This window comes from Peromyscus leucopus, chromosome 1 (assembly GCF_004664715.2).
Source record: "Peromyscus leucopus breed LL Stock chromosome 1, UCI_PerLeu_2.1, whole genome shotgun sequence".
NCBI classification, from domain to species: domain Eukaryota; kingdom Metazoa; phylum Chordata; class Mammalia; order Rodentia; family Cricetidae; genus Peromyscus; species Peromyscus leucopus.
Window position 1 is genome coordinate 70,401,815 of NC_051063.1, and position 13,068 is coordinate 70,414,882.

At 44.2% G+C, this 13,068-nt stretch overlaps 1 protein-coding gene across 1 annotated transcript in view; it reads left to right on the top strand.

Annotated features, from left to right (window-relative positions):
- Adam12 (ADAM metallopeptidase domain 12) overlaps positions 1-13,068 on the top strand; it is a 319,985-nt gene that overhangs the window by 66,941 nt on the left and 239,976 nt on the right. The window lies entirely within an intron of this gene.

Here is a 13,068-nt window from a genome sequence, read left to right on the forward strand (position 1 = left end):
AGTTGGACAGCCCCAGGAATCCCTGTGGAGAACACACTACAGATTGTTGCTTCTCCAGAGAATGTTGAAACTTTAGATAAGCTCAGGATGTTTTTGTACATGATCTGGAACAGAGAATTTCTCTTAAGTGGCTCAAGCTGTCCCATGGTCATGATGCAGGTTACCCATACATGTTCCTTTTGTTTGAAAAGGATTAAGTGATTAGGCCCCTGTCACAGAGAATGGACTCTGATTTTAGGAGGCAGAGGGTTAACTGGGTTTTCAAGTCAGGGGAACACAGAGGATCTTGCAAGCGATGACGTCTGCATTTTGGTGGGAGGAGAGTGGACAATATGGTGTTCGTCTTCTGTGTATTTCTCAGGGGACTCATAATGCTCCATGTCTTCCCTTGGCTCAGAATTAAGAACAACCTTGATGACTGTCCTCAAGGCTCTTGCCAACTCGTCACACCCTATAAGTTGTGATCTCATATAAACATACTCCTTCCTCTAAGAAATCCACCAGCCAGCTCCACTAACCATCATTCTGCCATTCAGGTTCCTCATCCTGCCTCCTAATTTTTTCACATTTAACTCAGAAACCCAAAGATTTTCATTCCCTCCCACTGACACACCCCGCTGTCCTTTCTATGAAACCTGAAGACGAGAATCTCTTTCAGATCAAGTGCATCTCATGTCCTTAACGTAAGAATATTCAACCTGACATGTGTTGAATGTCTCTACAGTTTGGCATGTTCCTCCCCCACTCCAAGGTGGTCTTCCAAACTGCATAACACATCTGTTTGCATATGTAAATAAAATAGCAAGAATGGAAGCTGTGAAAGCTTGAGCACACTTAGCACTCACTGAGTTATAGACCATCTGGCTGAACGCAGCTATTTAAGAAGGGAACTGAAGCTGGAGTTCACCCAATATGGCACCACTAACATTTGGGCTGGATCATTCTTTGTGAATAGCAGGTAGGACCTGTGCTGGCTTTATAGGTTATCCAGCTGTATGATAGTTAGCTTTAATTATAGACTTGATACAAGCTAGAATCACTTGGGGAGAGAGTCTTAGTGAAGGATTGTTTATGTTGGGTTGGCCTGTGGTGATGGCTGTGGGGAAATGTCTTCATTAAATTAATTGATGTAGGAAGATCCAGTCCACTGTAGGCAACACCATCCCTTAGGCAGGGAGTCCGGAATTGTGTAAAAGTGGAGAGAGCAGGTCCTGTTAGAGGCACAGGGATTTAAGAACCCAGCCCAACCTGAGGCATGTGTGGGATGGGGAGGTGGGATGAGCATCAACAGTACCATTTCTTAGCTGCTCCCCATCCAGGTTCTGGATCCTTGGCCCTGCAAGTGTGCTGAAAGAACCACCAAGGTTTATAGCCTCTCAGTTACCCCCTCCAAGCTGTACAGACGCCTTCAGCAGAACAGTCATCCCCACATTCTGGGCTCAACATGAGCTTTTTTTCTCAACCTGGATCATAGTCCTATAGACCTTTATTACTGTATAAATTCTCCATTGCCTTCAAACATCATTTTAAAATGCCCTTCCCATCTTCCCCAGCTGTTTTCAAGGTGAGAAGGGGGAAGGTTCAAATAGCTAATAGTTATCATCATCCTCCAACCATCCATTTAAAGTAATAAGCATACCTTACTTTCCTGTTTGTTTTAGTAACCATCCCCTGCGTGGGAAGGCACATACAGGTGTGTTCAAACTGTTCACTATGAATGAGGCCAAGTATCTTGCAGCTCCTATCTCTGCATGCTCCGGGTTATATCCCCTAGATGAATTCTTAAGAGTGGAATTGTTGACTCAAAGCCGTGTACATTTCTAAGGAATATGATAACAGTTTCCAGATTGCCTCGTGGAAGGCTGGGCCAGTTCACACTTCTACCAGCTGTGCATGGAAATTCCTGTTTCTTGGCTTCCCACCAACACTGGCGTTCCATACTTTAATAAATCTGGCATGGCCCTGGGCAGCTACCAGGTTGGCTACAGTGTTAAGATCTCTCAATAGTTTGACCCTGTGGGTCACAACTCACAGAATAAATCTGTAGGCCAAGTGACAAGGTCTATGGGTCAATAGAAAGCCTGTGCGCAGATCTAGTTGGGGACATCTGAGACAATAGCAGTTCCTAGGAAATGGTGGATCACAGCGGCTGAGCCAGTGCTCTCCAGGACTGAATTACAGACCCAGAGGGCATAGGTCAAGGGGGAAAGGGTTTTCCTGAACTCTGCATTTGGTGGCTCATGTCAGAACTCATCTAAGTGTTGCTACATTGTAAGGAGCACCATGCATATCTGACTGGTTTCTTGAGCCAGTGTAGACTGATGGTCAGACAGTCACAGACCCCAGTGAAAGCAGCTGAAGGGATGAAACAGAGGCCCCGCAAATGGGTGCGAGGAAGGATCACTTTTCTTATTAACTATATATTAAAAGAAATTAAAATAAGAAACAAGGCATTGTACACTGAACAAAAATATTTTCAACCTGAACTTGGTTCCCAGCAATTCCCACACAGGGGGAGGGGCATGTCTGTTATTCTCCACGTCCAGCCCTTCAAGACCTCAGCTGCTAGAAATTGATGGGTCAAGGAGAGAAAGTGTGTAGGTACAGAATTTATCTTTGTGTGTGTGTGTATGTGTGTGTGTGTGTGTGCATGCACATGTGTGGATATTTGCAAGTACATGTGTACATTCATGTATGTGTGTTTGCCTGCACACATGAGTGTATATGTGAATATATATATGTGTACATGTGCATGCAATCAAATGCACATACATGTGTGTGCATATATATGTGTGTGCATAAATGTCTAGGTTGTATGGATACGTATGTATATGTGTATGTGCATGTGTATATATGTGAATCTGTTCATTGTATGCACATGCATACATATATATGTGCATATATGTGTATATGCATATGCATGTATATGTATGTGTATGCATGTGAATATATATGTGTGCATATATATGTATGTGTTTACACATGCACACATATGGTATGCTTGCATGTGTGTGTGTGTTTGTATGCTTAGATATATGTGTGCATAACTGAATATGTGTGTGCATGCATGAATTTGTGTGTGTCTTTGCTGTTCAACACTTCATTACCACACATCTTTCCTCATCTCCTGCCCATGCTATATCCATTATTTGTTTTCTTTGTTTCGTCTTGGTTTTCTTTATTAGCAGCATCTTTCTAGGGTAGGTGAAGAATTTCAACCTGTGCAGGTGGAATGGCATCAGGGAGGTGTGGGTTCCTGCTGGGAAGGCGGGAATCCTGTGCACCTTCCACAGTGTTCTCAGCTCCCTTTTCTTATTCAGGTAAACTGGATTCTATGTAAGAATAGGAGTGTTGTTATCAGATGAAAGGAACGGAGGCAGGGCCGGGACAAACGTCCACTGTGAGTCCCCGAGAGTGCTGCTGTGTGCCAGTCTTCACCTAACAGTGACATGAGTGGTGTCCTTTAACGACCCAGCTCGTGAACCATGTCCACAATGAGGAAGTAGAGCTTCGATCAACCGACAATGACGATGTCCCTCTGGTAGTTGGTGATGGAGCTTGAGTTTGGTCCTAGTTAGTCTGGGGAGAGGAAGAGTTTGTTGTGGAAAGATGAACTCTGGTTTCCTGTGAAGCTGTTGGTGTGTTTTCTGCACCACTTTACCCTCAAGGAACTGGCAGGAGTGTCTTGGATTTGAACTAGATGGCTGAGTAGCAGGTTCTATGCATCCCGTCCCAGCACAGACTGTAGGCGAGGCCCTTCCTCAGACACCAGGGAAGCATACACACGCGCTTTTGCTTATACAGAATATCTCCGAGTAAGCCAACCGGAAACACTGATTCTTACAAAGAAAAGATTTTTTTTTAACAGACATTCTATCTCTAGGAAATAATGGAATTTTGGTTTTCATTGGTTACAAACCTTATTGGTTCGTTATAAATTATGCAGTTGCACACTCAGTCCATCTGTCAGCTGACTTGCCCTCTCTTTTTCCTGTTCTCAACTCAACGTTGCTTAGTCTGGTCATCCAGTTAAACTGACTATCTAATATGTGGGTTTTTGTGAGGTCATTCTTAGGAATGGAGTCACTCTTCCCGTCTCTCCAGAGGCTGGGGAGAAAATCCTGAACATGCTGACCTTCCTCCCAAAACAAAGACATGTGCAGCCACGGCTGTGATCTCTGTCTCCCACCCACCCCACCCAGCTTGTATCATGTTGGTCCATGTCCTGGAGTCCTCACAGTGACCCTATCACTGCTGCCTCATTTCCACTCTCGTGGTCCATTTTCAAATTGCTCACTCCAGGAAGGCTCCAAAGAGACGAAAGTCTTGGTAAGCACTAAGTGTCGTCAAGCCTCACCGCCCCCCCCCCAGGCTTTGTCTTTCTATTTTGTTCTGAAAACTATCTATGTTAATGGTGAATTTAAATATCATTATCTATGTTAATGATAAATTTAAATTTTGTCAGTGCAGTACCAGCAACCATGTAACTAATAAAGCCGTATTTCTAGTCTAAGATACTCTAATGATTCTGGACTTTGTAGCCAAGATCAAGATTGGTATCAGGGTAAACCATGCACTTAGCATGGTGTGGAGATCTATCATGGAAACGTTTGATGATGAAATGAAGGGATATTTCATAATGGATTAATGGCAGAAGTCCCCGAAGCCTTGGGTCTATACTGCTTTATTTTTTCATTGCTGGAGGTGGAACTCTCTCACCTCGATGACTTTCCTCTTGTATCCTTTCTCCTTTTTTTTTCTTCCTTTTTCCCTCTCCCCTCCTCCCTGCCCAGCTGTTTTCCAGGATCAGAGACGAAAACCCAGACCCCTGTGCACTGGTCACTGAGTTCCTGCCTTAGTTCTGATTTCACATTTTCTATACAAGAGAGCATGGCCTGAGTCTTGTGGGTGGATTTTTAAAGTTGGCTGAAATGTCAAAGGGCCCCTTGGCTAGTGAAGGTACCACCGTGAACTCAAGTGGCCCTATGCCAGGCAGAACATGGCATCACAGCTGAGAGGCAGAGTGGGTGAGAAGCAGTGAACCTGATGTACCCTGTCCGTGAAGGGTGCAGGGGATCAGAAAGCATATTTTTAAAAAATGATTTTATTTATTTATTGTGTTATGTATGTGCATGATATATGTGTATATGAAGTATGTATATGGCATATATGTTACATTACATGTATGGAGGTCAGAATAAGTCAAGGAGTATGGATGCAAGAGCAAGAAGGGGCTACAAGATGAGGAGTATCCTTGGGGATGTTTGGAGGAGGTATGAGTTTTAAATACTGAAGCATTGCAGTTGCTGCTGAAAATGCCATAGGACAGGGCTTTCGGGACACGTGTCTGGCCCATGAGAGGAAGGGGGCCTAAAGACCTGAGGGAGAAGGCCTTCTGCAGAAAGAACCAAGTCCCCATGTGTAACTGGCCTCTCAGGGTACATCAGTGTTTTAAGAGGAAGAGTTGAATCCCACTTTTCATTTAGTGACAGAGGTTATGGAAGGGCTTCTCTGTCCCAGGACTTAGCTGGGGTGGAGCTAGAACTCTCTGCCCATAAAGAAGACTGGAAGGTTGTCCAGCCTAGGGAAATGAGAGACCACGTGGCGATCTCATACCTAGAAGGGCTGAACCCTGTACTCTTCCCGAGTCTTAATCCTCTGGGCTGAGCCTGGGACTGCATCCACTCCCCACACCTATCCAGTTCTCCAAATTCCAGAGGTTCCCCTTTGCCAGCTTCAGCCTGCACCCTCTCTCCTCGTCTTCTGGTTCCTTTTCCCTCCCTATTCAGAAATTCAACTACTCAAGAAATAGCGCTATATATAGGCAAGCAAAGGGCAAAGCTGGTGACAGCCGTCCTGCTGCGTGTCTGAGCATCGTGACATGTGAGCTCTCTTCACAAGGTCCGTATGAAGCTTGAGGTGTGGGTTTTCATGGCGCAGTTGGAATGGGTTTACAAAAACTTAGCAATTAGCCGTAATCCTGTTTGTAATAGAAGTTGTTTGCACTTAGCTTTGCTGAGTCCACAGCCACTTGGCAGTGCCACTGTGATCGATAGCGGTTCTCTTGAAAGGGCTTCTTATATTCTGCTAATGTTTATTTGAAAGCAATTGCAGTGATGCTTGGTAAATGGCTCTCGGTCAACACGAGAGAGGTGCATTCTCTCTAGAAGACAGCTTGCGTGCAAACAAACTAGCAACTTAAGCTATTAACTTCCTCTGAGTGACAGTTTTGAAATGGTGTTGCTGAGGGGAAAACAAAGCAGAGTGTGAATGTTTCCAGACATCAAATTAGTTAGATAAATGAACTTTGAATAGGAAACCAAGCTTTCTGGTTAATACACACAATGCATGCTGTGTTTTTTTGTAAGGCCGTTCCAGAAGGCAATTCTGTGCTAGACTATAATATTTTTAATACCGCAATTGTATTTGCACACCATAGGAAGTATTACCTTTAAGCTATTTCAAACCAAGGTGAAATTTAGTGATGGATGTTGTACTATATCCACACAAGGCTTTTATTCGCTTCTGTCTGCTTCGGTGATGGCGTTCTCATACAGATTACTTAAAATCGTCTTCCCATGTGGAAGAAAGGAGAAAGATAATTTGTTTCCAGCCATCAATCCAGGATTGGCCTGAAGCCTGACTCATAAATAGACCCTCAATTAATAAACATATAACATCGCTTTATGAAAATTTAAAGAAAAACAATTTACGATAGCCATTTAGAACTAAATACAAAAATCTTGTAAAAAGAGCTTCATCTGGATAAACTGCAATAAATAATAAGTGAACTGGTGTCTCTCGGCTGTCTGGCTGGGAAGCTGCAGTTCCGTTTGCTGTTGGGTTTCTATGGGGAAGGCGCATTCCCATTTCATCAAGCAGGATGGTTTACAAATAGGCATTTTACCCCTCAGATCCTACTTCAATCTTCTTCACGATGTCAGTTTTGAATGCTTCTGTAAAAAGTAGCCTTGACTTAGGTGGTGTAAAACAGTGTCTGTTTCTTATCTCCCAGTTCACTGGTCTCAAGTCCATTGAGTGGGGTGAGGCTTGACTCCAGATTCCAACAAGACAAAGAAGGCAGTTCAGCTAGCCGGCATCTTAGGAGATACAAAGGCAGGATCCATTTCTGCTCCTTAGAGGGGTGGCAGAATCTGTTCTTTGTGGCTTAGGGACAAAGTCTGTAATTTTTTTCTCCATCTTGAGCAAGGCCAGGCTGGGGAGACGATTCAATCTGTAAACTACTTATTCCGCAAGCATGAGTTTGCTTCTTGGTTCCTGTGGGGAGGCAGAGCAGCGGAGTTGGAGACAGCTGGATATGTTGCATCCACAGTCAGAAGGCAGAGAGCCACGAAAGCTTGTGCTCAGCTCACTTGCTCCTTTTATACAGTCCTAGACCCTAGACCAGGGAAGAGTGCTGCCCACTGTGGGTCCTTGCCATCTCAATGAACCTTAATGGTAACCCCACACAGGCATGTGTAGTGGTACATACTTATAATTTCAGTACTGGGGAGGCAAAACCAAGTGGGTCCTTGGGCTGGCTGGCCAGCTAGCCTGGCCTAATCAGTGAGCTCCAGGCCAACAAAGAGATATTGTCTCAAAAAACAAGGTGGATGGCACCTTGGGAATTACACCAAGGTTCACTTCCAGCCTCCACAGGCACATGTATACATTTTCACAAATACCTGCACATACGTAACTCACACTCATAAACACACCCTTGAATGCACACACATACTGCTTTTAAAGATCCTTGTGACTCAACTAAACATCCCAGGATAACCTCTCCACCTCAAGGTCCTTTCTCCTAATCACCTTCACAGCCCTGTTTATCACCCAAGCTGAGTTATTTCTGGTTTCTTGGAATGTTATGTGAACAAGGAAGGCGTGTGATCTTCGTTCTTCTATTGAGGAAACTAAGTCTTTATGGCATTAACAACTGATCTGTGGACAGCCATCTACCTGGAGCCCCTCCCTCCGTGTCTCTTCTTAAATGGAAACATCATGCTTTTCAAGAGAGCCTGAACTAGTTCTTGGTTCTGTTACTGTAGTTTTGTGGTTGGAGATGGGGAAGTTGTTCTGTGATCTTAGTAACTTTCCATCTAGCGGACTCTTGGAAGGCAGGCAGATGCTCAGCTGCCTTCCTCTGGACTTTTAGAGGAAGTTTGAGGTTCCTAAGCCAGAACTGGATCCTGATACCAAGCCAGGCCTTCTGCACGTGATGATACTTCTCATGAAGGACTCTCATCTACAGAGGTACCAAGAGGCTGGTACTTCCTGTGTGCCTCCATGTGCTTTGCCTGTGGGCTTGGGTTGCAGGGACACCATAGGCCCCTCGGGGAATAGCTGATGAAAATTTCCCAACTCAGACATTGTCCTCTCATGTTCCTGAGTCATGGGCAGGTGGCCACTTGGGAGAGGAAGTCTGTCTCCTCCTACCTCCTAAAGAGATGCCTGAAGGCAAGAGGAAGGGCAAGGATAGACAGGGTTGAGGACCTGCTGTCATTGCTGGAAAGCTGCCAGCTAGACCCAGTTGGAGGCAAACTTCAGCAGGCTGATGATAGCCCATAGTCCCATCCCCTGGCTACCTGTCACTAAGGTATCCTGTCCCCCAACGATCATGTCATTAAAGTGTACAGCAATGAAGTCATTACCTCACCACACAGTCTTATATATGTCACCATAACATCCCCAAGCCATCATGTCACCACCCAGTCTGTTTACTAGTTCTCATGTGTCCATGAAGTCCAAAATCTAAAAGCATTAGGAGACAGGCCTCTGGGGACAGGAATTTTATGAAATCCCCCTGCCAATCTCTCTCTCTAGCAGTGCCCCACTAAAAAATAAATGAAAAGACAAATGACAATATGTACTAGAAGAGGCAGAGCCAGGCAGAGAGCACACAGGCTTGCTAAGGTGATCATGACCAGGCCAATGGCCAATGGGCCACACAGAGAGAAACTAGGGTGGACATTTTAACATTAGACTCTAGAACACTGCCTAAATCTATAAAAATCTTAATTATTTGTTACAAATGTAAGTGTTCAATGGATCAAGAACTGGGCCAGGGTGGGCATGTCAAGGGGAACTAAAGCCCTACCTGGGCCAGAGGAGGGTAGGATTTTACTTTCTCTGACATACACATACACATACACATACACATACACATACACATACACATACACATACACATACACATACACATACACATACACATATACATACACTCTCCAGAGGAAGAAGTGAGCTGAAAAGTCAGTGTGTCTTAGGCCACAAAATGATGTCAGTGGGATTTCCCAGTATAATTAATGAACCCAGTATTAGAAAGTAAAAAACAAAAACAAAAATCCTCATTTCATATGTGTGTGTGTGTGTGTGTGTGTGTGTGTGTGTGTGTGTGTGTGTGTGTGTGTGTTGGTGTAGGTATCTAACTCAGGGCCTTATACATGCTAGACAAGTACTCTACCCGTGAGCAGCAATCCCAGGCCCTTACATGTCCACCAAAAGCAGCTTTTACTGTGGAGAGTTTGTGCTCTGTTCACAGCTGGACACATGACTTGCTAACACCAATTTTCCACAGCAAAAATGAAGATCACCAACGCATGGATAAAAAATCACCATCACTTATGTAATAACTAATAGGCCCGAGCCAGGGCCTCCCGTGATGGTGCTATGGGGCCTTAAGTCCTCACTGAGCTGTTTCATTCAGTTTTGTCTTCTCCACATTCCACGGTGTGCACATCTTGCAGGCTGTAGAGCTAACGTGCTAATATTAAAGTGGTAATCAAGATGCCTCTAAATATTCATAGCAATAAATGCCTCCCTTGTGCCCCATGAATGCCAAGGCTGCAGTCTGAAGCATTTATTTAGTGCTGGAGAGGGACCTGGTTATTCCCGAGTTCCCTTGAATGCAGTATTTTAATATTGTTGTTATGCCTGAAAACTGAGATCCCCCTGACCTTCCAGCATGGATGGTTCAGATGCATGGCTTTGCCTCTGAAAGGGTCCCTTGGAAAGGATGACCTCAAGGCTGTGAGGTGAATGGACATGGCTATTGAGGGCGATGCTCTGCTCCTGCTAAGCCTGTGCCAAGCCACGGTCACATGGCCTCAGCTTCAAGGCCAGGGTCAGATTTTTTTAAGACATTGAAAATTTTGTGTGTGTGTGTGTGTGTGTGTGTGTGTGTGTGTGTGTGTGTGTGGTGGATGTATGGTGTATGTGCACTGTGAGAGGGAGGAACGAAGAAATAGTAATTTTTATCTGTGAATTACTGATCTTTTGTTTTCCAGTAGAAAATTGGTGTTAGCAAGCAAGTGTCCAGAGCACACACTACATGGTAAATTCTGCCACTGACAAATATGTAAAGAGCTGGGAATGTGGCTCAGGGATAGGAAGCATGAGTTTGAATTTCATGGAGAGCAATATCACATGTTTTAAAAGCCAAAAAAAAATTCTCTGCCTATCACTAATGGTGGAGATGTAAACTACAGCCTCGGGCTGTGAATGGGTCATCAGATAATGGCACTTGCCTCTAAGCCAGAGGACTTGAGTTCAAGACCTAGAATCTGTGTGATGGAAGGTGGGAACCAGTTCTGGTAAGCTGTCCTCTGACCTCCACATGTGTGTCCCAACAAACAAATAAATGTAAAAAAATTTAAAACAAATAAAGCCTAACGAGATGCACTTATATATTTAACAATTTTTCTTCCCTGACTTTAAAAAAAAAAGGGTCAGATATCCATAAAGACATGGAGTATCAGAAACATGTATCCAGTAACTGAGGGCATGTGATTCATTAATAGATTAGAAACAGCGTATAAATCCCCAGTGGAGGCAGATAGACAGATCTCACCACCCATAGAACCTATTCAGTCTCAAGCATGACACAGATGTGTAAAGTCATGCACAGAGAGGTGATGAGAAAAATAAACTCAGCATCTATTTACATGACTGTAGATACAGCAATTGTTCATACAGTAGAATATTGTAAATCTGTGAGTGTGAACAACACATGGAGCAAACAAGCCCTGTACATAAGAATCTACAGGTCCAAGAGGAAGCAAAACTAGATGAGTCATAGAAGAATGGGTCAAGTATGAGGCTAATGCTCAAAACTGGGCAAAACCAGAGTTTTATGTAGAAGTAGAGTGGTAATAAACTATAAAGGAAATCAAGAAGTAATTAATATTAATTAGTGATTAGTAGGTTCAAAATAATGGTTACCTCTGGTGAGGAATGAGTGGGATGTGAGTATGAAGAAGGGATGTTGTAGACTGGATCACATCCCTGGCCCTGCTGGATCTATGTACTGAAGCCCTAACTTCTAACCTTGCAATGTGGAACATCTGGAGGCCCTTAAGAGGCTGCCTGGATAAAACTGAGGTCATAGGGTACGATAATGACCTTTCCATCACTGTGGCCAAAATACCTCACAGAATATAGTAAGAAAAGATCAATTTTGCTCACATTTTCAATCATCATGGCAGGGAATGAACACTGTGGCAGCCCAGCTTATGGAGGAGAAATACACTGGCAGAGGTTACTCACCACTAGAAGGACCAGGAAGCAGATAGTGAAGCCAGAACCAGGAGCTAGGAATGACCTTCAAGTGTCTGCACTTAGGGACCCACCTCCACCAGGGGGCCCCATTTCCTAGGTGCCACAACATCCCAGTAGCATGGGCCTACTGTGAACAGTACCAGCCTATGCAGGTAGACCTGGCCTTTATATGATAAAGGTAACTGAGCAAGCCAGGAGAAACAATCTAGTCAGTAGCATTCCTCCATGATCTCTGCTTCAGTGCCTGCCTTGGCTTCCCTCAATGATGGACTATAACTGTAAGACAAATAAGCCCTCTCCTTCCCAGGTTTCCTTTGGTAACAGTGTTTATCATGGCACCAGAAAAGCAAACTAGAAAACAGACTTTCTACAATTCTGGGAATAGTCTATATTCACATTTGCATGGTAGGTACGCTATGATTATTTTATTGTTTTAAAAAAGTACATTGGTGTTCTTTACATATTTGTTTAGAGGTACTTTCCTCGGTTTAAAAGATAAAATTATAGTTACTGCCTAAATATCTTGGGCATATTGATTAGCATTTGGTTGACTGGTTCAGTGAATATAGTTCTTTGCACATCCAACAAAGGATTTGGTTCCATTAGGTGATCAATCAATATATCATCTTAAGAAAAAAGAATGGTGGGCTTTATGGTCTCCAGTCAATAACAATTAGGAAAATGGATGTAAGCATGCTTTTAAACCAAAATGTCCAGGGAGTGAGTGGATTTGAATGAAAGTATCTCTCTCTTCTCTTCCTCTACTGGATTTTTTTTTAACCTACCAGACCTCTCCTAATATGCTATGGTGGTTTGAACTGGTTGTCAACTTGATGAGACCTATAATCACCTTGGAGGCAAGTGTCTGGGCATATCTGTGAGAGATTGTCTAGGTGGGGTTCATGGAGGTAGGAAGTCCCACCCTAACTGTGGGCAGCACCCTCTGCAGGACTGGGCTGCGTCCACTGATGTGAGGGTAAATGGGTTAGGAGATGGAAGGCTGGAGAGCGAGAGGAAGAGAGTCTGCAGAGCTCTTTCCCTAGCATGGATGGCTCTCTTCCTTCACTCCCAGCACCCCCATGGACGTAATAATGAAGCACAAACCAACATGCTGATCACAAGTAGTATGAGGCCCCCTCCTTTCATGGGGGGAAGGCCAGAGCAGCGGGAGATTGGTGGTGAGGTCATGCTTCTTCTAATAGCTGACATTGAGGCTGATTCCAGTAGGAGGAAAAGCATCCCAGGTAGAGAAGCCAGAGTGTGCAAATTCTCAGAGCAGTAAGACAGGCGCAATGGGGAACTAGAGCCAGGTAAAGAGGGAGGAGGGCAGTGTGGGTATGTGTTGAAGCAAGTGAAGGGCTGCCAGGGAGAGGACATGGGGAACCATCGGCCGAGTTCAAATGCCAGTATCTTCTCAGTGCGGTAGGAAAAGGAACATGTGAGGCTGGAGTTTTAAGTCTCCTCCCACTGTTGGAGAATGGACGGGAGGAAAGGAATGGCAGGCCCCTG